This window comes from Rhinoderma darwinii, chromosome 3 (assembly GCF_050947455.1).
Source record: "Rhinoderma darwinii isolate aRhiDar2 chromosome 3, aRhiDar2.hap1, whole genome shotgun sequence".
Classification (NCBI taxonomy): Eukaryota; Metazoa; Chordata; class Amphibia; order Anura; family Rhinodermatidae; genus Rhinoderma; species Rhinoderma darwinii.
Genome location: NC_134689.1, coordinates 135,898,686 through 135,921,831, shown reverse-complemented (window position 1 = coordinate 135,921,831; position 23,146 = coordinate 135,898,686). Strand labels below are relative to the sequence as shown.

The 23,146-nt window shown below is 43.2% G+C and overlaps 1 long non-coding RNA gene across 1 annotated transcript in view; it reads left to right on the top strand.

The window, feature by feature from the left end:
• LOC142751105 (uncharacterized) overlaps positions 1-23,146 on the top strand; it is an 80,968-nt gene continuing 57,822 nt past the window's right edge. Inside the window, exons 1-2 of the long non-coding RNA XR_012882708.1 lie at positions 1-656; positions 1,119-1,158. This is a non-coding gene — a long non-coding RNA (uncharacterized LOC142751105). The remainder of the gene's footprint in view (positions 657-1,118; positions 1,159-23,146) is intronic.

Sequence of the window (23,146 nt, the reverse complement as noted above, 5' to 3'; positions counted from 1 at the left end):
TCCCAGACTGACGCTTCCCGCGAATTTCATGTAAACGGCAAGAGCCATAAGAGGCAGAGACGGGGAGTGGTGCGGGTCTGGCTGTTGGGAATCGGTTTTCCCGAGGAGGAAACACGTGTGCCGAGGGGTGCGGCGGGAAGAGGCGCTCCCGTGTGAGGACGGTGCGGTACAGCGGAGACGGAGACGCGCTTTGTCTCTCTAGCCATATATGAGGGGCGGGGAGGAGGCCGCCGCGACCACATGGACTGGAGCTGACTGCTCGCCTTGTCGGGAGAGCTGTATCCTGAGGTGTCTCTGCTTCCTCCATGGCCTGTAGGCAATATTACCAGGCCTGTCGCTGCGCCGTGAGGCTTTTTGACCGGTGTTCATGCATGTGTCCTGGAAGGGAGATATCTGCTTGCATTACTCTCGTTGTGAGTTGCTGTTATACAATGTCAGTGGGGATCCGGGATGAAGGTTTGTGCAACATTGTACATGTAGTACCTGCTTCTCTCCGTGGGAGGGCGCGAACTCCACTGCAGACATTTCTGGGAAGGTGGGGCGAGCAGTTCTGCACGTGGCCTTCCTGGGGAGATGCTAGCGGATAGCGGGGTCAGAAGGAGTGCAGATGTAGCCTTCATGGCAGAGGGGTGTCGAGAAACCGGTCCTGGTGATGGGTGAGGAGGGGTACATATCCTGCTCCACTGGGGAGGGTTGATGGAGGGTGATGGGGTCAGCAGTCGGCGGATTCATGGGTGATTGTGCAAGAAGGGGTGTAGATCATAGATTGGGTTAGGAGGGGGTGTATATAACCAACTCCTTTAGTGGTTATAGTGTTTGGATATATAGTCTACTCTTGGGGTAATTCGATGAAGGGTTATGATATTTAGCAGGGTTTATATATTGGGTTAGTAGGGAGTTACATAGTTTGCTGCTCTTGGGATGATTAGGTAGAAGGGTGTGAGCATGTACTCCTAAGGGTGATCTATAGGGTTGATGGAGGGTAATAGTGGTGTCATAGGCAGTGTAGGACTTGGGTGATGGGGTAAGTGACCAATACACTTGAGAGATAGGGAGAGTTAAGAAAATTGCTGAGGTTATTTGGCTTCCTATGGCATAAATCACTGTGTATCCCACAGGGGGAATAGGACTGTGAGCCCCACTGGGACATCGATGAATGTAAGTGCATTCTCTGTACAATGCTGCAGCGTATGTTGGTGCTATGTATGCAATAACCCTGTGCTCTGGGGTAAATAATGATGGGATTAGGACAAGAGAACGGTCTGCTATTCAGCTGCATGCTGTCGTCCTGGTTTTCTACAGCCGTTCCTAAAAGAAGATTTTTAGCAGCATTTTCAGGATGCCATTCTCTAGGGAGGGCTGTATATAGTGCACACTTCTCAGGAGTGGCCGCAAACATCGCTATGTGCAGGAGATCAAGTGCATGTCACTCAAGGGAAGATGCCAAGAGCAGTCTGTCTCCTCCAGATAAGAAGCCAGACAGCAGCAGTGTCTCCTGAGGATATTCCGATCATCTCCGGCAAGCCTGGGTGTAAGAAGTGGCTGCCGCGGGCTCCAGTCCTGGCTGAGGTAGTAGTTTGTGCTGTTGGTCGGGTGGTGAAATTACCCGCTGTGGAGATAACTGCGCAAGCTACTGCCTTGCTAGTGCTGGGGATGACCTGCAGATTGAGACTAGAAGGAAGCTCATGTTTCATCACCCTTATCAGGACAGTCTTGGATTTTCTTTGGGGTTTTCATTGCTGCTGGTTAATGCTCACTATCCTGTTGACAAGCCGATATGGGAGCACAATGTATTCTCATCTTCCATAACCGCTATTCTGATATGTTATGTATCCAGGCAGGACCTTGCTGTGTGGCACATCATATATTTACAATGCCCTGGCATCTATCACCCAGCATGCAATGTCACTTCATCTATTCTTAAAAGAAAAATCAGCACCATCTATCTTTATCTACAAATAAACATGTTTCGCGACTAATTACTGCTTTTTCTTTTCTGTAAATGCTAATTTAGGTGTATGTCACTGTAAGGCCGTGTCCGCGCGCAACGGCAAAAATCTGCCTGTGAATTTAACCCCTCTGTATTAAAAGGAATAACATTTGCACCGTAGGTGAATTTTTTCGCTCAAAAACTCCATAACATGTGGATGATTTGTCCAAATCTCCTCCCCATGGCTGCTATTGTAATCTACATGGAATATAATATCTACAGCATTTCTGTTGCAACACGTGTATGAAAATACCTGTTACGTGAATGCTGTTGATTTGGGAATTGGTAGTAAAATGTGTTTTTATAAATGACCCCTACACTATTTGTTAAACGTTTACTCCCATGCCAATTTAAAGGGATTTTCCATGTTTATGGAAAGTACCTATATGTATCTAAATCCTCACCAGATGATGCCACCATTGCTCGGGATAAATTATTTTTCATTGTTGCTCAGCTCTGCAGCACTCATATCATGAGAACTATAGTCTTTTACATGGTAGTCCCACCCATAGAAAATTGTATCTTTCCTCTCACAAGCCTTGCTTATATTTACAGCTGCCTGGATGCCCCTCTATTACAAGGTAAAGTAGTGCTGTAATGAAAGCGTACCTCCACTTTCCGTGAAAAAACTATAGTGCAGGAGTGCGCACAATATGGGGGAGTTCAGTTTTTTGATTCAGAAAACTGCCGAAAATGCCTCCCATTGATTTCATGCCCTATCTTCGGGCGTTTACGCCTCTGACCTCCCATTGACATCAATGAGAGCTAGAGAAAGCGTATTTTGCAGCGTTTTTGTCCGCGGCGCTCAATGGCCATGGGCAAAAATCGGCGTGCAGGCAGGGCAAAATCTGTCTCAAAATTCCAAACAGAATTTTGAGGCAGGTTTTCCTGCAAAAAAAACTGAACCCAGCCTAAGGGTATGTTCACATGGCCTATTTGGGGCCGTAAACGCCCAAAAAACTGCTGAAAAATCGGAAGCAGAACGCCTCCAAACATCTGCCCATTGATTTCAAACTGTGTTCTGTTCCGACGGAGCGTTTTTCACGGCGTTTTTTTACGTGTAAAAAAAAAAGTGCATGACACTTGGGGCGTTTTTGGAGCCATTTTCCATAGACTAGTGACAAAAGCTCAGAAAACGTCCGCAAAAAAGCGCAGCGAAAATCGCGAGTGGCACAAAAACTTCTACAAATCAGGAGCTGTTTTCTCTTGAAAACAGCTCCGTATCTTGAGACTTTTTTGACTCTGCGTGTGAACATACCCTTATAGTCTTTCTGAATAACTTATAGTAGCTATTTTGCTTCTAGCAGCAGCGCAGACTAAAGTTTTGCTGCCAGTTGCTCATAGCTCTGCACTTGCTAAAAAGTGTCGGGCTTGTCAATCAGCTGATTGTCGGGGGTGCTGTGACTGACCCCCATGATTCACATTAAAGCAGGGGGTGGGGAACCTGCCGACGGCCATTTGGATATCTATAACATTTGTGGGCCATACAAAATGATCAACTTAAAAATGAGCCTGCTATATTTGATCAAACATTTAACTCGCCCCTAATGTGATGGTTGGAACTGCTTCTCTTTGGTGAGGCGTGTCTGAATAGGGCGGGCTCGTGGCAAATGCACTTACCGTAGATCCTAACTCTACATGAGGCCTTAGCTAAATTCCTAAATCACTCGGACCGCTGCTGCCTTATTCGCTGGTAGTGAATGACACTACTTGGCTTTGTCCGCCCTCCTGCTCCTAATTGGGAGTGACGTCACTCACATTTAGGCCTCATTTACACGAGCGTGTGCGTTTTGCGTGCGCAAAAAACGCTGCGTTTTGCGCGCGCAAAAGGCACTTGGCAGCTCCGTGTGTCATCCGTGTATGATGCGCGGCTGCGTGATTTTCGCGCAGCCGCCATCATAGAGATGAGGCTAGTCGACGCCCGTCACTGTCCAAGGTGCTGAAAGAGCTAACTGATCGGCAGTAACTCTTTCAGCACCCTCGACAGTGAATGCCGATCACAATATACACCAACCTGTGAATAAAAAAAGATGTTCAAACTTACCATGAACTGCCTGCTTCCTCCAGTCCGGTCTCCCGGCCGTTGCCTTGGTGACGCGTCCCTCTCTCGTCATCCGGCCCCACCTCCCAGGATGACGCCGCAGTCCATGAGACCGCTGCAGCCTGTGATTGGCTGCAGCCTGTGCTTGGCCTGTGATTGGCTGCAGCTGTCACTTGGACTTAACTGTCATCCCGGGAGGTCGGACCGGAGTTATCGGTAAGTCAGAACGTCTTTTTTTTTTTACAGGTTCATGGATTTTCGGAGCGGAAGTCACTGTCCATGGTGCTGAACCAGTTTAACGCTTTCAGCACCGTGGACAGAGACTGTCTCCTGACGTCGCGTACCCGAACATTTTTTACCGGTTTCGGTCAAAACGAGTTTTGCCGAACCCGGTGAAGTTCGGTGCGCTCATCTCTAATTTGACACTCCGTTTGGATGTTTGTAACCAGAAAAGCACGTGGTGCTTTTCTGTTTACATTCAGGAGTTTGACAGCTCTTGCGTGATTTTCGCGCATGCAACGCAGGACCGTCAGTGTGGCATGCGTTGTTTTCACGCACCCATTGAAGTCAATGGGTGCGTGTTGCGTGAAAAACGCAAGAATATAGAACATGTCGTGAGTTTTACGCAACGCACTCACGCTGCGCAAAATTCACGCATCGTCTAAACAGCCCCATAGACTATTATAGGTGCGTACGACACGCGTGAAAAGCACGCGCGTCGCACGCGCGTATAATACGCTCGTGTAAATGAGGCCTTAGGAGTAGGGTGGACGGAGCAAAGTAGTGAATGACATGGCGAACTGAGTGAGGTCGGTGCGTGCTGGAGGGCCAGACCAAATGATTTCCCAGGCTTTATACGGCCTGTTGCCCGGATGTTTCCTACCCCTGCATTAAAGTCCTGTAAAACTTATAATAATGTCACTGATGGGTTTCACTTCTAACAACCTAAGTTATAAACTAAAACATTCATATGAGGCCCTGTTCATATCATGTTTTTGCCTTGTGTTTAGCTCTCAACATAAATACTAAACGTGTCATAGATACATTAGAAAAGTGTCCTATTGGCCCCATCAGACTCTAAAGTTGGGACATCATTGGATAAGGGTTAACTTGTATTCACAAATAAGGAACATTGAGAGTACCTGCAAACGGCAGACTTTTCCTGCAGTAAAATCCACATGTTGCATGAGGGTCCTGCTACAGATTCACTGGATTTCACCCCTTCTACATTTAAAAGGGTGAAATCTACTGTAAACATCCAACATGAGCATGCTCTGATTTGTGTGTGAAAATGTTCCGCAGCACGTGGATGAGATTTGTTCAAATCTCGTACACGTGGCTGCTACTGCAATCTGCCACAGATTTTCCATGTACAAATCCGCATGGTAAATCCACATCATTTCTATCCTGTGTGCAGAGGTCCTGACTCGTACCAGAAAAAAAAATTACAAGTTTCAAACAATTGTTCAGAACAGTCTGGTTGAAAATTAAACCGATTTCTGGTCAGTCAGAAATTAAATCTGTCAAATTTATTAGACCTTAAAGAGGCTCTGCCATCACATTATAAGTGCCCTATTTCTTACATAATGTGATCAGCGCTGTAATGTAGGTGACAGCAGTGCTTTTTATTTAGAAAAACGATCTATTTTCACCAAGTTCTGAGCGATTTTAGCTTTGCTAATGACTTAATGCCCAACTGGGCGTGTTTTTACTTTTGACCAAGTGGGCGTTGTACAGAGGAGTGTATGACGCTGACCAATCGGCGTCATACACTTCTCCCCATTCATGTAATCGGCACATAGTGAACCTGCGTTGTTCACTATGTGCCGTCATACACCCACATTAACGTTACTGAAGTGTCTTGACAGTGAATAGACATCACCTCCAGCCAGGACGTCTATTCACAATCCCGGCACTTTGGTAACGTTTGTGCGGGACTTACAGCACAGCAAGCGTGATCTCGTGCGATCACGCTGTAAATGACAGCTTACAGTGAGATCACGCTTGCTATGCTGTACGTCCCACACAAACTTTACCAAAGTGTCGGGATTGTGAATAGACATCCCGTCCTGGCTGGAGGTGATGTCTATTCACTGCCAAGGCACGTCAGTAACGTTAATGTGGGTGTATGTGACAGCACATAGTGAATAACGCAGGATCACTATGTGCAGAGTAAATGAATGGAGAGCAGTGCATGACGCTGATTGGTCAACGCTCACTTGGTCAAAAGTAAAATCACGCCCAGTTGTCTATTAAGAAAGTCATTAGCATAAAGCTAAAATCGCTCAGAACTTGGTGACAATAGTTTTTCTAAATAAAAAAATAATGGTGTTACCTACGTTATAGCGCCGATCTCCTTAGGTAGGAGATAGGACACTGATAATGTGGTGACAGAGCCTCTTTAATTAGCCATAATCATTATTTTAATAACTGTATGACCTGGGATAAGGACAGTGTAAAATGCTTTGTGTGTGAGACTGACTCAATGTTAACTGGCGTTCTAATTACGAAGTTGACCAGTAAGCAATTGCCCGTCTCCTGACCCTGATAGTAGGAAAAAGAAAAGCCTGCCTATATATGACCCATCCTCTCTGGCACACCTCCTGAGGTCACGAAGGCTGTACAGGCGGGGAGATCAAAGTGTCAGACTGCTTCTTAAAGAGGCTGTCACCAGATTTTGCAGCCCCTATCTGCTATTGCAGCAGATAGGCGCTGCAATGTAGATTACAGTAACGTTTTTATTTTTAAAAAACAAGCATTTTTGGCCAAGTTATGACCATTTTTGTAGTTATGCAAATGAGGCTTGCAAAAGTACAACTGGGCGTGTATTATGTGCGTACATCGGGGCGTGTTTACTACTTTTACTAGCTGGGCGCTCTGATGAGAAGTATCATCCACTTCTCTTCAGAACGCCCAGCTTCTGGCAGTGCAGATCTGTGACGTCACTCACAGGTCCTGCATCGTGTCGGCACCAGAGGCTACAGATGATTCTGCAGCAGCATCAGCAGGTAAGTAGCTACATCGACTTACCTGCAAACGCCGATGCTGCTGCAGAATCAACTGTAGCCTCTGGTGCCGACACGATGCAGGACCTGTGAGTGACGTCACAGATCTGCACTGCCAGAAGCTGGGCGTTCTGAAGAGAAGTGGATGACACTTCTATACACAACGCCCAGCTAGTAATAGTAGTAAACACGCCCCGATGTACGCACATAATACACGCCCAGTTGTACTTTTACTTTTCAACACGCCCAGTTGTACTTTTGCAAGCCTCATTTGCATAAATACGAAAATGGTCATAACTTGGCCAAAAATGCTCGTTTTTTAAAAATAAAAACGTTACTGTAATCTACATTGCAGCGCCTATCTGCTGCAATAGCAGATAGGGGCTGCAAAATCTGGTGACAGAGCCTCTTTAAGGTTTTTCTTGTCTTTCTGGCTGTTATTTCCAACATCCCATTTCCTGCACAGACACAAAGTTCATCCTGCTCCTTGACTTAAATGGAGTTCTTCACCTTGAATATTGCAGCTTTGATCATGGTTTCATTTTAAAGCTAAGATTTTCACGAAGTACAGTAAAAAATAGTGTAGTACCGTGTTAGCCAGAGACAATATGAAATGTTAAATACTAAAAGTATAGAAGGTATGATACCTTTTATTGGCCAACCATAAAAGTTCTCTATGCAACTTTCAGAGCACACAGGCCCCTTCTTCAGGCTGTTTACAAATGAATGACTTAGAAAAAAGCACAACATTTAGATGTTGCACAAAGACAATTAGTACATGAGGTGATACATCATTAAGATAAGCCGGGGCAATAAAACTGAGGTTATAGGGGTGATGACTTAGGAGTTAAGGCATCTGGAGTCAGTCTGATGGGGGACGTGACGTGTGTCCATGTAGTGGCTCATAAATCCTGGTGTTAGATTGAGGCCTTGTGTCAATGACTGGAATTTTATCATCATCTTCAATTCCCAAATTTTTCTTTCTCTGTTGTTTTTAAAATGACCCTTCAGAATGAGGACCTTTAAATCTGCCAAACTGTGATCAGGTCCAGAGAAGTGTTTTCCCACGGGTGTATCCACCTCCTGTTTTATTGTATGTCTGTGAAGATTCATCCTGGTTTGTAGTTTTTGTATGGTTTCCCCAATGTAGATTCCTTTATTGATGCACCTTGTACACAGGATCATGTAAACTACATTGGAGGATGTACAGGAGAACGTGCCAGTGATTTTATAGTCCTGCTGCGTGTTTGGTATCTGGATGGTGTTTGATGACAAGATGTTGGTACAGGTCTTGTATTTTCTATTGTTGCAAGGAAAAGTGCCAGTCTCTGATGGTGGTGAGAGGGCACTTCTGACCAGGAGATTCCTTAGGTTTGGTGGCTGTTTGTATGCAAGGAGTGGTAAATCTGGGAATATTTCCTTCAGTTTATTGTCTTTGTTAAATATAGGTTGGAGATCAGCAGCAATTTTCCTCAAGATGTTCATTCATCCCAGATTTACCACTCCTTGCCTACAAACAGCCACCAAACCTAAGGAATCTCCTGGTCAGAAGTGCTCTCTCACCACCATAACAGACTGGCACTTTTCCTTGCAACAATAGAAAATGCAAGACCTGTACCAACATCTTATCATCAAACACCATCCAGATACCAAACACGCAGCAGGACTATAAAATCACTGGCTCATTCTCCTGTACATCCTCCAATGTAGTGTACATGATCCTGTGTACAAGGTGCAGAGATAAAGGAATCTACATTGGGGAAACAATACAAAAACTACAAACCAGGATGAATCTTCACAGACATACAATAAAACAGGAGGTGGATACACCCGTGGGAAAACACTTCTCTGGACCTGATCACAGTTTGGCAGATTTAAAGGTCCTCATTCTGAAGGGTCATTTTAAAAACAACAGAGAAAGAAAAATTTGGGAATTCAAGATGATGATAAAATTCCAGTCATTGACACAAGGCCTCAATCTAACACCAGGATTTATGAGCCACTACATGGACACACGTCACGTCCCCCATCAGACTGACTCCAGATGCCTTAACTCCTAAGTCATCACCCCTATAACCTCAGTTTTATTGCCCCGGCTTATCTTAATAATGTATCACCTCATGTACTAATTGTCTTTGTGTAACATCTAAATGTTGTGCTTTTTTCTAAGTCATTCATTTGTAAACTGCCTGAAGAAGGAGCCTCTGTGCTCTGAAAGCTGCATATAGAACTTTTATGGTTGGCCAATAAAGGTATCATACCTATTATACTTTTGTCTTTTTCGACACAAAAGTATTTAACATTTCATAAAGCTAAGATTTAAAATTATTCTGAAACCAAAGTTCTAGTTTTATGTCTGAATGTGTTGCAGAACGTATTAATTGCATTCTTCGCAATAAGAGTTCAGCTAATATAGCAAGCACCAAAGCTGCTAACAGCAGACACCTTGCATTTTTCCACCTGCAACAATTTATCTGGTTTTTCGTCCAGACAAACCATAATCTCAAGCATATTGGAAACCAATAGAGCTCCATGGACTGTGGCCTTCGTTCTCTGCACACCACATCATTTGATAAAGCAAAGTTCCCACTAGTCTACATAAAGGTGCATGTCTTAAAAAAACCAAAAACGAATTGTGAGAATGCAAAGTATGGTTCTAAGATAAACAATGGGTAAGGTAATAACATTAACTCCTTACCGCTGCAGCAATCCCATTCTCCCCCCCCCCCCCCCCCCCAAATCGATAACCTTTTTATTTTCCATGCGAGGTTTTTTTTTTGTGGGACGAGTTGCAGTTTTTAATGGTACAATTTAATGTACCATATATTGTAGTGGAAAACTGCAAAAAAAAATTGTGGGGTCTATTTGTAAAAAACAATTGTTTTTTTGTGTTTTTTAAGGTGTTTAACTTTCTGCAAAATAGTTTTTGTTTTTTTTGTGTTTTACGTCTGCGTAACATTTTTTTTGTAAAAAATGTTATTTTTCTCACATCTGAGAACTATAACGTTTTGTGCATCAATGGAACTGTAGGAGGACTTGTTTTTTGCGAGACGAGCTGTAGATTTTATTTGTACCATTTTTGGATACATGTGGCTTTTTGGTCACTTTTTATTCCAATTTTTGCGAGGCAAGGTGACCAAAAAGACAGCATTACTGGCATTGGTTTTTAAGTTAAAGGGGCCGTCAGAAATAAACTGACTGTTAATGCTTGTAATTAATGTAAATACATTTGTAATATACTTACATTTTCCAAATTGGCCCCGTTTCCAGATTCTGCCGTGGGGTACTTGACGGGTGACGTCACTCTGGCCGCTGTGTTGATCTTCAATTCTTTTCCGGGTTTACGACTTGTACCGTGTATGGGCTGTTCTGATGTACCGGACGTGACGTGCTTGCACGGTCCCTGCTGTTATCTCGAACAGCAGGGACCGCGCATGCGCGTTATGGGCTGTACAGCAGAAGAGCCTATACACGGCACGTCACAGTGACGTGTCGTATACCCGCAAAATAATTGAAGATCAACACAGCGGCCAGAGTGACTTCACCCGTCAAGTACTCCACGGCAGCATCTGGAAACGGGGCCAATTTACATTTACAAATGTATTTACATTGATAAATTACAAGAATTAACAGTCATTTTGTCTCGGACAACCCCTTTAAGGCTGTTATGGACCCGGCAATACCAACTTACATAGTTACATAGTATGGCTGAAAAAAGACATGTCCATCAAGTTCAACCAAGGGACGGGAAAAGGGAAGGGAAAAATTTCTACACATAGGAGCTAATACTTTTTTGTTCTAGGAAATTATCTAACCCTTTTTTAAAGCCCTCTACTGTCCCTGCTGTGAACAGCTCCTGCGGTAGGCTATTCCATAGATTCACAGTAAAGAAGGCTTGTCGCCTCTGCAGGTTGAACATTTTTTTTCTCCAGACGGAGGGAGTGCCCCCTTGTTTTTTGAGGGGTTTTACATGGAACAGGTTTTCACCATATTTTTCGTATGTGCCATTAATTAATTTATATAAATTAATCATGTCCCCCCTTAGTCGTCTTTTTTTCTAGGCTAAATGGGTTTAATTCTTTTAATCTTTCCTCATAACTTAGGTTTTCCATGCCCCTTTTTAGCTTTGTTGCTCTTTGTATTTTTTCCAACTCCAGGACATCCTTTCTATGAACTGGAGCCCAGAACTGAACTGCATATTCTAGATGAGGCCTCACTAATGCTTTGTAAAGTGGCAATATTAGATCCCTGTCCCGTGAGTCCATGCCTCTTTTAATACATGACAATATCCTGCTGGCCCTTGAAGCAGCTGATTGACACTGCATGCTGTTATTTAGTTTATGACTTGCAAGTACACCCAGATCCTTCTCAACAAGTGACTCCCCCAGTGTAGCTCCCCCCTAGGACATATGATGCATGCAGGTTGTTCGTACCTAGATGCATAACTTTACATTTATCTACATTAAACTTCATTTGCCAACTGGATGCCCAACCACTCAGTTTGTTTAAATCCGCTTGCAATTCACGAACACCTTCCATAGACTGAACATTACTACATAGCTTGGTGTCATCTGCAAAAATAGAAATAGTGCTATTAATCCCATCCTCTATATCATTAACCCCTTCAGGACGCAGCCTATTTGGCCTTGTGGCAGAGCCGATTTTTTTCAAATCTGACGTGCTACTTTATGTGGTAATAACTCGGCAAAGGACCGCTGGTCGGCAAGAGTGGAGTGTCAGCTGTCGGCGACAGCTGACCTCCCGGAGCACACTGTTGCGTTTTTTACGTCCGTTTTTGGAGCTGTTTTCATTGGAGTCTATGAGAAAACTGCTCCAAAAACGTCCAAAGAGGCAGTCATTTTAGCTGTCAAACAACGACGCGTAAATTACAGGTCGTCGGCAAACCCATTCAAATGAATGGGCAGATGTTTGCCGACATATTGGAGCCGTATTTTCAGGCGTAAATCGAGGCATAATACGCCTCGTTTACGCCTGAAAATAGGTCATGTGAACCAGTCCAAAAAACACAATATCCACAGCGTCCCCTCTGTCTAGGCTTCTGCTCACCTCTTCATAAAAACAGATCAGGTTAGTTTGACAGCTTTTGTCCTTAGTAAAACTGTGCTGGCTGTCACTTGTAATACAATTTTTTTAACACATAATCCTGTATATAGTCCCTCAATAGCCCCCTCTAACATTTTCCCCACGATGGATGTTAAGCTTACTGGTCTATAATTACCCGGGGAAGAACTAGAGCCCTTTTTGAAAATAGGCACCACATTTGCCTTGCGCCAGTCCTTTGGCACTATACCAGTCACTAGAGATTCTCTGAATATTATGAAAAGGGGGACCAATATAACTGAACTAAGAATTCTAGGGTGTATCCCATCTGGTCCCGGGGCCTTGTGCACATTTATTTTATTTAATTTAGCTTGTACCATATCTACATTCATCCAATTCAGTATATCAACTGATATATTAACAGCACTGGCATCAGCCACATCAGCTGCTCTTCTGTTGTATATAGAGAGTTAAAGAACCCATTTAGTAACTCTGCCTTCTCTTGATCCCCTGTGACCAACTCCCCATTACCACTATCTAGGGGTCCTACATGTTCAGACCTTGGCTTTTTTGCATTTATACACTTGAAGAATTTTTGGGGATTTGTTTTACTATCCTTGGCTACCTGCCTTTCATTTTGTATTTTTGCTAATTTTATTAAATTTTTACCGATTTTATTAAGCTCTTTTTATAATTTAAAAAGATTTGTATTTTTTAAATGCCCTTTTTTTGTCATGTATTGCCCTTTTTACAGAAGGTGTAGCCATGTGGGATTTCATTTTAGTAGTTTATACTTGTTACCAATAGAAATAAATTTTGCACTATAATTACCCAAAGTAGATTTGAAAATCTCCCATTTATCATTTGTCCCATTATTTGACATTAGTTCTTCCCAGTCTATATCTTGAATTGCAGCCCTCATCCTGGGGAAATTGGCCTTCTTAAAATGAAGTGTTTTTGCCCTCCCAGCCTGTGTTAGTTTTTTACAGTATAGGTAAAATGTAACTATATTGTGATCACTGTTACCGAGGTTTTCACGAACATTGACATTCCCAACAAGCTCTGCATTATTAGAAATGACCAGATCCAACAGAGCCTCACCTCTCGTCGGGTCTTCCACAAACTGCCCTATAAAATTTTCCTGCAACAGGTTGAGGAAATGTTTCTCCTTTGCAGTTGAAGCCGAACCATGACACTAATTAATATCCCAGTAATTAAAATGGCCCATTATCACTACAGTACCAGACTGTGCAGCCCGCTCCATCTGTTTATATAGCTGACCGTCCATCTCCTCAGTTATATTGGGGGGGTCTATAGATTACACCAAAAGTAATTTTTTTCAGTGATTACCTCCCTTTCTAGTTCCACCCACAAGGTTTCAACCTCCACAGTATTCACCCTCTAATATCTCTTTCACACTCGCCTTCATATCACTTCTCACATACATACACCACCACCTTTCCTATTTGTCCTGTCTTTCCGAAAAAGTGTAAAACCCTGTAGATTTACAGCCCAGTCGTGCTAAGAGCCTAGCCATGTTTTCAGCAACACCAACTATATATATTTTCTTCCAGTATCAAGGCCTCCAGCTTCCCCATTTTGCTTGCTAGACTTCTGGCATTTGTGAGCATACACTTTAACTTGTCTTTCAGTTTTTCACTTTTATTATCAGAAATGTGATTATTTGACATTATTTGGGCATTTTTATTTACACTGCTGTTTTGTAACAAAAGGATCTCCTTATCTTGTTGACTAGTCCTCTCCCCACAGTCTTTCTCCCCCCACAGTCTGTTTCTCCCCCCACCAATAAAGTCTGACCCCTCTCTAACCTGACTACCCCTTTATTTTCTACATTGACCTCCCTCCTCAGCCCAAGTTTAAATACTCCACCACCCCAGCTAGAATTGTTAAAGTAAAAGAAAAGAAGAGTACTTACAGGCGCTTTAGATCCTCTTTTTAACTCCGGTTTTGTAACTCCACTTGATATGCAAACCACTTGTTTAGCAAGCCCACCAGAGCAGGCTCTGCAGAGTCCTGAGGGCTAATTTATACTACCTGGGGCCAGTTAACCCCTCCCCCTAGTCAGCTGCTCAGCAGGAAGTAAGCTGCAAAGAAAAAATGGTTTTAAATTGTGTCCGTTTTGCAAACTTCTTTTTAGCAAGCAAGCAATCAATTCATATATCACATACAATAGCCCACACTTTGTCACACACGAACACAGCAAGTCAATCCGGTTTTGTAACTCCACCTGATATACAAACCACTTGTTTAGCAAGCGCACCAGAGCAGAACTTGATAAGGGAAAAATGGCAATTTATTTTTGTTTTATTACTTAACTTTTATTTTTTACTTTTGCACATGTTTTTTTGGTTTTGTGTCTTTTAGTCTCACTAGAGGACGTAAAGGTCCAATTGTCTGATTTGCTATTCTAAAACACTTCACTACCTATGTAGTGCAATTTATTAGGCCCTGCCTCCCTACTTGGCAGACCAAGAAGCCATTGATAGGCTTGCGGTTGCTATATAAGCGATTGGAGGGATCACATCGTGGGGATACTGATCGTATACAAACCACTTGTATACTGACGGGAAGCGGAGCTAGCTCCCATCCCTACTGTTACAGCAGGGTGTCAGCTTTTTCATGAAGCCGGCGTGGGCTCTCCTTCGACATGTTGCGGGAACACCTTGCTGCTCATGATGTACGTTAGGACAAATGTCGGGAAATGCTTAAAGAGACTCTGTCACCACATTATAAGTGCCCTATCTCCTAAATAAGGAGATCGGCGCTGTAATGTAGGTGACAGTAATGCTTTTTATTTTAAAAAACGATCTTTTTTCACAAAGTTACGAGCGATTTAAGTTTATGCTAATGAGCTTTCTTAATGTGGGCGTACTTTTACTTTCGACCAAGTGGGCGTTGTACAGAGGAGTGCATGACGCTGACCAATCAGCATCATGCACTCCTCTCCATTCATTTACACTGCACTAGCGATATAGTTATATCACTATGTGCAGCTACATACACAAGCCCTAACATTACTACAGTGTCCTGATAATGATTACACATGAAATCCAGCCTGGACGTCATGTGTACTCAGAATCCTGACACTTCTGAATCTTTTTTTGTGAGATTCCGGCAAGTGAAACCAAATCTCGTTTAGCTCCGAGATCTCGCGAGATTTCGTATCCGTTATCCAGTCTGTACGCATGTGTCCAAAAAAAAACCCATCAAAACTGCAGACGTGCAAAATCTGTTTTCCTTTGCCTAACTAATATGATAAATAGAATTATACAACCCAAACTTAATGTGCAACTAAAATGAAATATATAGAATATATATATATAATTTATTTATTTTTTTCATTTTTTTTTTTATATAAAGCACACAAGAAAATGACGACTGCACTCTGCATACACCAATGTTACCTAAACTGCTAAATATAAATAAATATGCATTACTGCTAAATCTACTTACAATAGGGAGGTTCTTAGCGCATATTTTGATCAAATTGTGTGAGCCCATCTGCCACGACAAGGTGTCCTCCATAGGTGGGAACCTACTCTGCACATACACCCAGAACTGGGACTAAGCCTACATATATATCTGGGTATGGTAGGAACCAGCATTAAACTAATTAAAATCACCCAGGGCAGAATGGGAGGAGTGCAAGATCCCAAAAAATTGAGGCAGTCACTAACCCCACATATATGAATTACATAAACAAAGTGCATATATATATATATCTAGATCCTATAAACAGTAAAAAGTAATTATACAGATATAATAATATCATAATAATCTTTATATAGCGCCAACATATTACGCAGCACTTTACAATTTAGAGGGGACATGAAACAAACAATATCAGACATTACATAGTGACAAAGTTCATTTACAATTCAAACCTGGGGAGTGAGGACCCTGCTCACAAGAGCTTACAATCTATGAGGACATAAGGGAGACACAAAGTGTAATAGTGTTTGTTCTGTACAATGGTCCGGACATTTTTATACACATGGGGTGGTGACATAAAGCTGCATGAGCCGGTCACCAGCCAGTATCCGTGTATGATGGACATGAAGAGAAGTGTGAGGGAATCTTATTCTGATGACTAATCTAAATGGAGGGCCATGGAAAGGAGTCAGATTAGGGAATGTTATAGGCCTGTCTAAATAGATGTGTTTTCAGGGCACGTTTAAAACTGTGGATATTGGGAATTAATCTGATTGTCTGGGGTAGCACATTCCAGAGGACGGGTGCAGCACGAGAGAAATCCTGGAGACGGTAGTGGGAGGTTCGGATTATGGAGGATTTTAATCTAAGGTCGTTGGCAGAACGTAGAGCCCGAGTAGGGTGGTAGACAGAGATGAGGGAGGAGATGTAAGGAGGTGCAGCACTGTGGAGAGCTTTGTGGGTGAGAGTAATAAGTTTGAATTTTATTCGGAAGGGGATGGGCAACCAGTGCAGTGACTGGCACAGATTAGAGGCGTTGGTGTAGCGGTTGGTCATAAAGATGAGCCTGGCTGCTGCATTGAGGATAGATTGGAGAGGGGAGAGTTTAGTGAGTGGAAGACCGACTAGTAATGAGTTACAGTAGTCAAGACGAGAGTGAATCAGAGCAAAAATGAGAGTTTTGGCAGTTTCCTCCGTAAGAAAAGAGCGGATTCTGGAGATGTTTTTGAGGTGAAAATGACAGTAGCGTGAAAGTGATTGTATGTGAGGAGTAAAGGAAAGATCTGAGTCAAAAAATAACCCCGAGACAGCGGGCGTGCTGCTTAGGAGTTATGATAGGGCCACACACAGAGATGGAGACATCAGGTTTAGGGAGGTAAGTAGATGGTGGGAACACAAGGAGCTCAGTTTTAGAAAGATTCAGTTTCAGATAGAGGACATGATGTTAGAGACAGCGGACAGACAATCACTGGTGTTCTGTATTAGAGCAGGGGTGATGTCACGGGAAGAGGTATATAATTGGGTGTCATCAGCGTAGAGATGGTACTGGAAGCCAAATCTGCTGATGGTTTGTCCAATAGCTGTGTAGAGAGAAAAGAGGAGCGGACCTAGGATTGATCCCTGAGGAACCCCGATATCAAGGGGAAGAGGAGAAGAAGTGGAACCAGCAAATGACACACTGAATGAGCGGTCAGAGAGCTAGGAGGAAAACCAAGAGAGAGCCGCGTCCTTTAGGCCAATAGAGTGGAGCATGTTAAGTAGGAGTTTGTGGTCTACAGTGTCAAAGGCTGCAGAGAGATCCAAAAGAATCAGGAGAGAGGATTTACCATCCGATTTAGCCGCCAAGAGATCATTTGAGACTTTAGTAAGGGCAGTTTCTGTGGAGTGTAGAGTGCGGAAACCAGATTGTAAGGGGTCAAGAATGGAGTTAGCAGAGAGATAGCGGATAAGGCGAGAGTAGACCAAGCGTTCCAGGAGTTTGGAGATGAAGGGCAGATTAGAGACTGGTCGGTAGTTGGCAGCGCTGGATGGGTCAAGAGTTGGTTTTTTCAATAATGGGTTTATAATGGCATGTTTAAAAGCGGAGGGAAAGATACCAGAGGAAAGAGAGAGGTTAAATATTTTAGTGAGGTGACTAGTGACAGCCGGGGAGAGGGACTGGAGGAGGTGTGAGGGTGTGAGGGGACAGGATCACTAGGGCAGGTAGTAGGACGAGAAGAAGAGAGGAGCCTCGAGACTTCTTCTTCAGTTATTGGGTCAAATGCTGAGAGTGAAGAAGAGGGAGTGCGGGAGGGAAGGGGATCGATGTTACTAGGGGACTGAGTGATAATATCATGCCGGATGTTGTCAATTTTAACTTTAAAATAATTGCCCAGGTCTTCAGCACTGAGATCTGTGATTGGTGTCTGCACTTTAGGACTAAGGAGGGAGTGAAAAGTATCAAAGAGGCGTTTTGGATTATTAGATAGTGTGGAGATGAGAGAAGTGAAGTAGACTTGTTTGGCGCGGTGAAGGGCAGAGTTGTAAGTTTTGAGCATAAATTTGTAATGGATGAAATCTGCATCCAAATGCGATTTTCTCCACAGTCGTTCGGCACATCTCAAGCACCGCTGAAGAAAGCGGGATTGAGGCGTGTGCCAGGGTTGTCGTCGTCTTTGTCTTTGCATCTAAAAGTGCATTTTACCATAAATTACATAAAACTTATCTTTGCAACTGAATCGCCCACTTAGGCAACATCTTCATGCAAAGAAATTGCAGTAAAAATGTATGTTTTACACCCCTGGGGTCACTGGACAGGAGCAGGATCGAATTCGCAGACTGTGATGCAACTCTATCCTTTCACTTACGGTTTGAAATTTTAGATGTGTCCTTGCTTAAAACAAGTGCTGTGATTTTGGAAACCACGCTTATTTGAAGCCAAGGACATGAGTGTTCTGGCTTCAAACGCCTATAAATACAGATATATAATGCTTATATAATCAGAAGAACCACGTGAAGTGATTCATATTGTGTGTTTTTGTTTCTGGAGTTGCAAAACTACAAACTAAGAAAATATGCAGCAGATCAAAGAAGAAAAAAGGCATACTTTTTAACTCTTTCCTGACCGCCCACCGTCTTTTGACGTTGGGCGGTGCAGGTCCCTAGTCTACAACTACGTCTTTTGGTGTGACTGTAGATGAGGCTGATGAGCGCTCGTGTGCGCGCTCTTCCTCTAAGCTGGAGCTGTAACGAACAGCTCGTGAACTCAGAGCAGCCCCCTGAACACAACTGGGGTTGGAAAACATTCGTACCCCAGCTGTTTAACCCTTTGATGACTGCGGCATGATCAAAGGAACTTCCCCTCTTTGATCGCATCACCGGGATTCTGGTGATGCGATCAAACATCAGGGAATCCCTCTGCAGTCAGCACTGGGAACCTACAAAGGACCCCAGGGCTGTCTGTTCCGTTTGCCTGCTGTTCGGGCACACTATATGCTGCCCTAACAGCAGCCTCTGTCATAGTGACACAGTGTAATTATTAGCATACAGGAGTATGCTAATACATAAATATATAAACAAAAGAAGGAAGAAGTCCATGAATATCAAAACAAGTTGAAAGTAGAAAATCTTTATTACAAATCAAAAATATGAGAATCTAAAACAGGTCTTTATAACTGGATCACAGTATGACACAGTATATCACAGGCGCTACCTTATCCTCTGGGTCATACCACTACACTACGGAAATATGGGTAAGCACACCATGGAGGCTATATCAGGTCATTTAGACACTATTTACGTTGCTTATGCTTATTAGGTGTAGACTTCAATTCTACTGCTTGTTTTACCTGACATATACTTTCTATTCTTGAATACCTTGCTGGCTTCAGATAAAATATAGATATATTCCTTGGTATACTATACATTGTTTACCTATACCTGTGATATACTGTGTCATACTGTGATCCTGTTTTAGATTCTCATATTTTTGATTTGTAATAAAGATTTTCTACTTTCAACTTGTTTTGATATTCATGGACTTCTTGCTTCTCTTGTTTATATATTAATGATTTGGAGTCTTTATCTTCAATAAAGTGGGTGGTTGTTACTTTTGTTCCCCACCCTTACATTCATATGTCATGTGAGACTGTTTTGTCTAATAATACATAAATAAAAAATTAAAGTCATCCCATGGGATTAAAAAAAAAAAGGAATAAAAAAAGTGCCCAAAAAAGACATTATTTAGCATAAAATATATTTTATTGCCCCCCACATTACATAAAAACAAAAAACCTACACATATTGGGTATCTACACGACCGTAATAACCAGACAAATTAGTTTAACAGGTTATTTAGTGTGAAACGTAAACAGGCTAAAAAATAAACTAGGAAAACAATGCAGAGAATCACTTTTTCCTATATTCACGCCGTAAAAAAAATTGTTTTACCCCCAAACTGCGTGGAAAAAATCTACTCTTTATCTCGCATAAAACAAGGCCTCATCAATGCCACGTCAATGAAAAAATAAAGTTATGGCTGCTGAAAGGCAGAGAGGCAAAAACAGAAAAATGTAGCTGTTCATTAAGGGGTTAAACTACAGAAATGTAAATAGATGTAGTAAAGAGGGTAAAGCTGGATTCACACGAGCATGTTCGGTCTGTAATGGACGGAACGTATTTCGGCCGCAAGTCCCAGACCGAACACACTGCAGGGAGCCGGGCTCCTAGCATCATAGTTATTTCCTACGCTAGGAGTCCCTGCCTCTCCGTGGAACTACTGTCCCATACTGAAAACATGATTACAGTACGGGACAGTTGTCCAGCAGCGAGGCAGTGACTCCTAGCGTCGTACATAACTATGATGCTAGGAGCCTGGCTCCCTGCAGTGTGTTCAGTCCGGGACTTGCGGACGAAATACGTTCTGTCCATTACGGACCAAAATACAAATACATACACTACATAGCTGAAAGTATGTGGACTCTAACCACACCTATGTGATCGTGTTGGACATCCCATTCCATAACCATGGGTGTTAATGTACTGTAGAACAGGGGCCCCTTTTGTGAATATAACAGCCTCTACTTTCCTGGGAAGACTCTACAATATTTTGGAGTGTCTGGAAACTTGCACGTTCAGCCAAACAAGCATTTGTAAGGTCAGACACTGATGTCGAAATCAGCTTTCCAATTCATCCTAAAGGTGTGTGGAATTCAGAAGCCAAGCAGGTGCCATAGCCTGTTGTGTTAGGGTATGTTCACACGTAGAGTCAAAAACTTCTCAAAATACGGAGCTGTTTTCAAGGGAAAGTCTGAGAAAACGGCCCAAGAAGTGTCCTGCACTTTTGACGAGGCTGTAATTTTACAGCGACGCGTAAAATGACAGGTCGTCGGCACAGTACATCGTAAAGCCAATTGAAAGTAATTGGGCAGATGTTTGCCGACGTATTGGAGCCGTTTTTTCAGACTTAATTCGAGGCGTAAAACCCCTCCATTACGTCTGAAAATAGGTCGTGTGAACCCAGCCTTACACAACAGGGACCCAGCAGCACTGCTTGTGATCAGAGACCTCTGATCGCAAGCGGTTAACCCCTCAGATGCCATGGTCTGATGTGACCACCGGCATCTGAGTTTTCCTTTCTATATAGGGCTGGTCACCGGCTCCCGGGCGGCGAGATCGCGGGAGCCGTTGTGTTCCTATGGTAGCTGGGAGCCTTCTGAACACTCTCAGGCCTACTATATGAATATTGCTGAGGCAAGTCTCAATAGCAATGCACTGATATTGCCATAGACTGTAATATTGCAGTCTATGGCATAAGCGATCTAATGATCGCAGGTTCAAGCCCCCTAGGGGGGGGCTAGAAAAAAAAAAAATGTAAAAACAAGTTTCCAAAAATATAAAAATTCAAATCACCCCCCTATCCCTAGTTCACCCAAAAAAATAAACATAGGGGGCGTGGCTTGGCGTGCTGGAGAGAGGATGTGAGTGTGTGCTCCGTCTGAGGTCGTAGCTTTTCAGGGATAAAGCACCAGATCAATGGGGAAAACCCGCTCCAAACGGACACTAAAAGGTTCCCAAACAGGGAAATGCCCATCTCTAACGTCTTCCAGCCGCTGTCAGATCTACCGCTCACAGGAGACAGTGACTCGGGATCAGACATTCCCGTCTTTCCGCCATTACCTGCCACGCTGATAGAATCTTCCAGCCTGCAGGGAGCACAGCTTCATAAGTCAGTTGCAGCTCATGAAACTTAACCCCTTAGTGACCACCAATACGCCTTTTCACAGCAGTCACTAAGGGGCCTTAGGCTTAGGCCTCTTCACGGCGGCCCAGTCTAAGCCCTGCATGGGTGTCCCGTGCAGGCCGGGGCTCGGCTGTCTAATGACAGCCGGGCTCAAATGACCGTGGTCGAAGTGTACTTCGATCGTGGCCATTTAACCCGTTAAATGCCGTGGTCAATAGCGACCGTGGCATTTAACTAGTTTACAGAGGTAGGGAACTCCCTCTCTCGCCCATCGGCGGGTCGCAAATGCAATCGCGGGCCTCTGATGGGGTGCCATGGCAGCCAGGGGCCTGATAAATCCTAATTAGATTTCCTGTCAGATTTACACTGACAGGCAATAATGCTTTGGTCTACTAAGTATAACAAAGCATTATAGCAGCGATCTAAAGATCTCATAGTAAAGTCCCCTAGTGGGACTAAAAAAAAATAAGTAATGTGAAATAAAAGTTATTTAATAAAAATTGCAAAAAGTGAGGTATGGGACTGGATGAGTGCGGGAGGATTTCATATTGGACTATTCTGGCTCTTTTCACCTAAGACTGTTTTTAACATAAATGTTTTTTATACTGTTTTGTACGATGTCTGGTTATAATTGTAGGGGGGGGGGGTTAATTTGTCCATGAATGGGGATTAATAAACATTATTTACAAATATTATTTTGGAATATTTGTGTTCTGATTTGGTTTAAATAGACATTCTTTTGGTTTTGTGATAAATATATTTAATGTCTTTTGATATAGTCTCAGGAAATATGTTGTTATTAATGTTTTCTTATTCATGGTCGGAAATCACAAGCTTCAGCACAATACAAGTGGTAGAACGGTGTTTAGGGGCACCGTTCTAGAGATAGGTACAGGTCCCAGAGGTGGGACCCACATCTATCGGACATTTATGACATATAATCTGAACCTCACTTTGATTAAAAAGGGGCGGGCGGACAGAGCCAAGGAGAGGATGAGACGGCGGCAGCGGCGAGCAGGGTGAGTTTGGGCTGTGCTGTTGCGGGAGTGGACCAGTTCAGTCACCTGACCTTAATAGAGAAATCCCTTGCAGTCTAGGGGAGAGAAAAGAGTAATTGAAACATCCTTAGTTGTCTAGAGGAGAGAAAATGTCAGCAGAGACATCACTGGTAGTCTATGGCAGTAAATGGGTTTATAGTAAAGTACCTGGTGGTCTAGGAGATAAATACCTGGCGTCCAGGTGTTACTCACCTCTCCATGCTCCAGCACTGTCTGGTGCAGCTTTATGATGGTTGGGCAGAGCAGTCTGCCTGGTGACTACTACAGCTGAGTAGAGAAAAAAAATGTCTGTTCCACTATCTGGTTGCTGCTGATTGT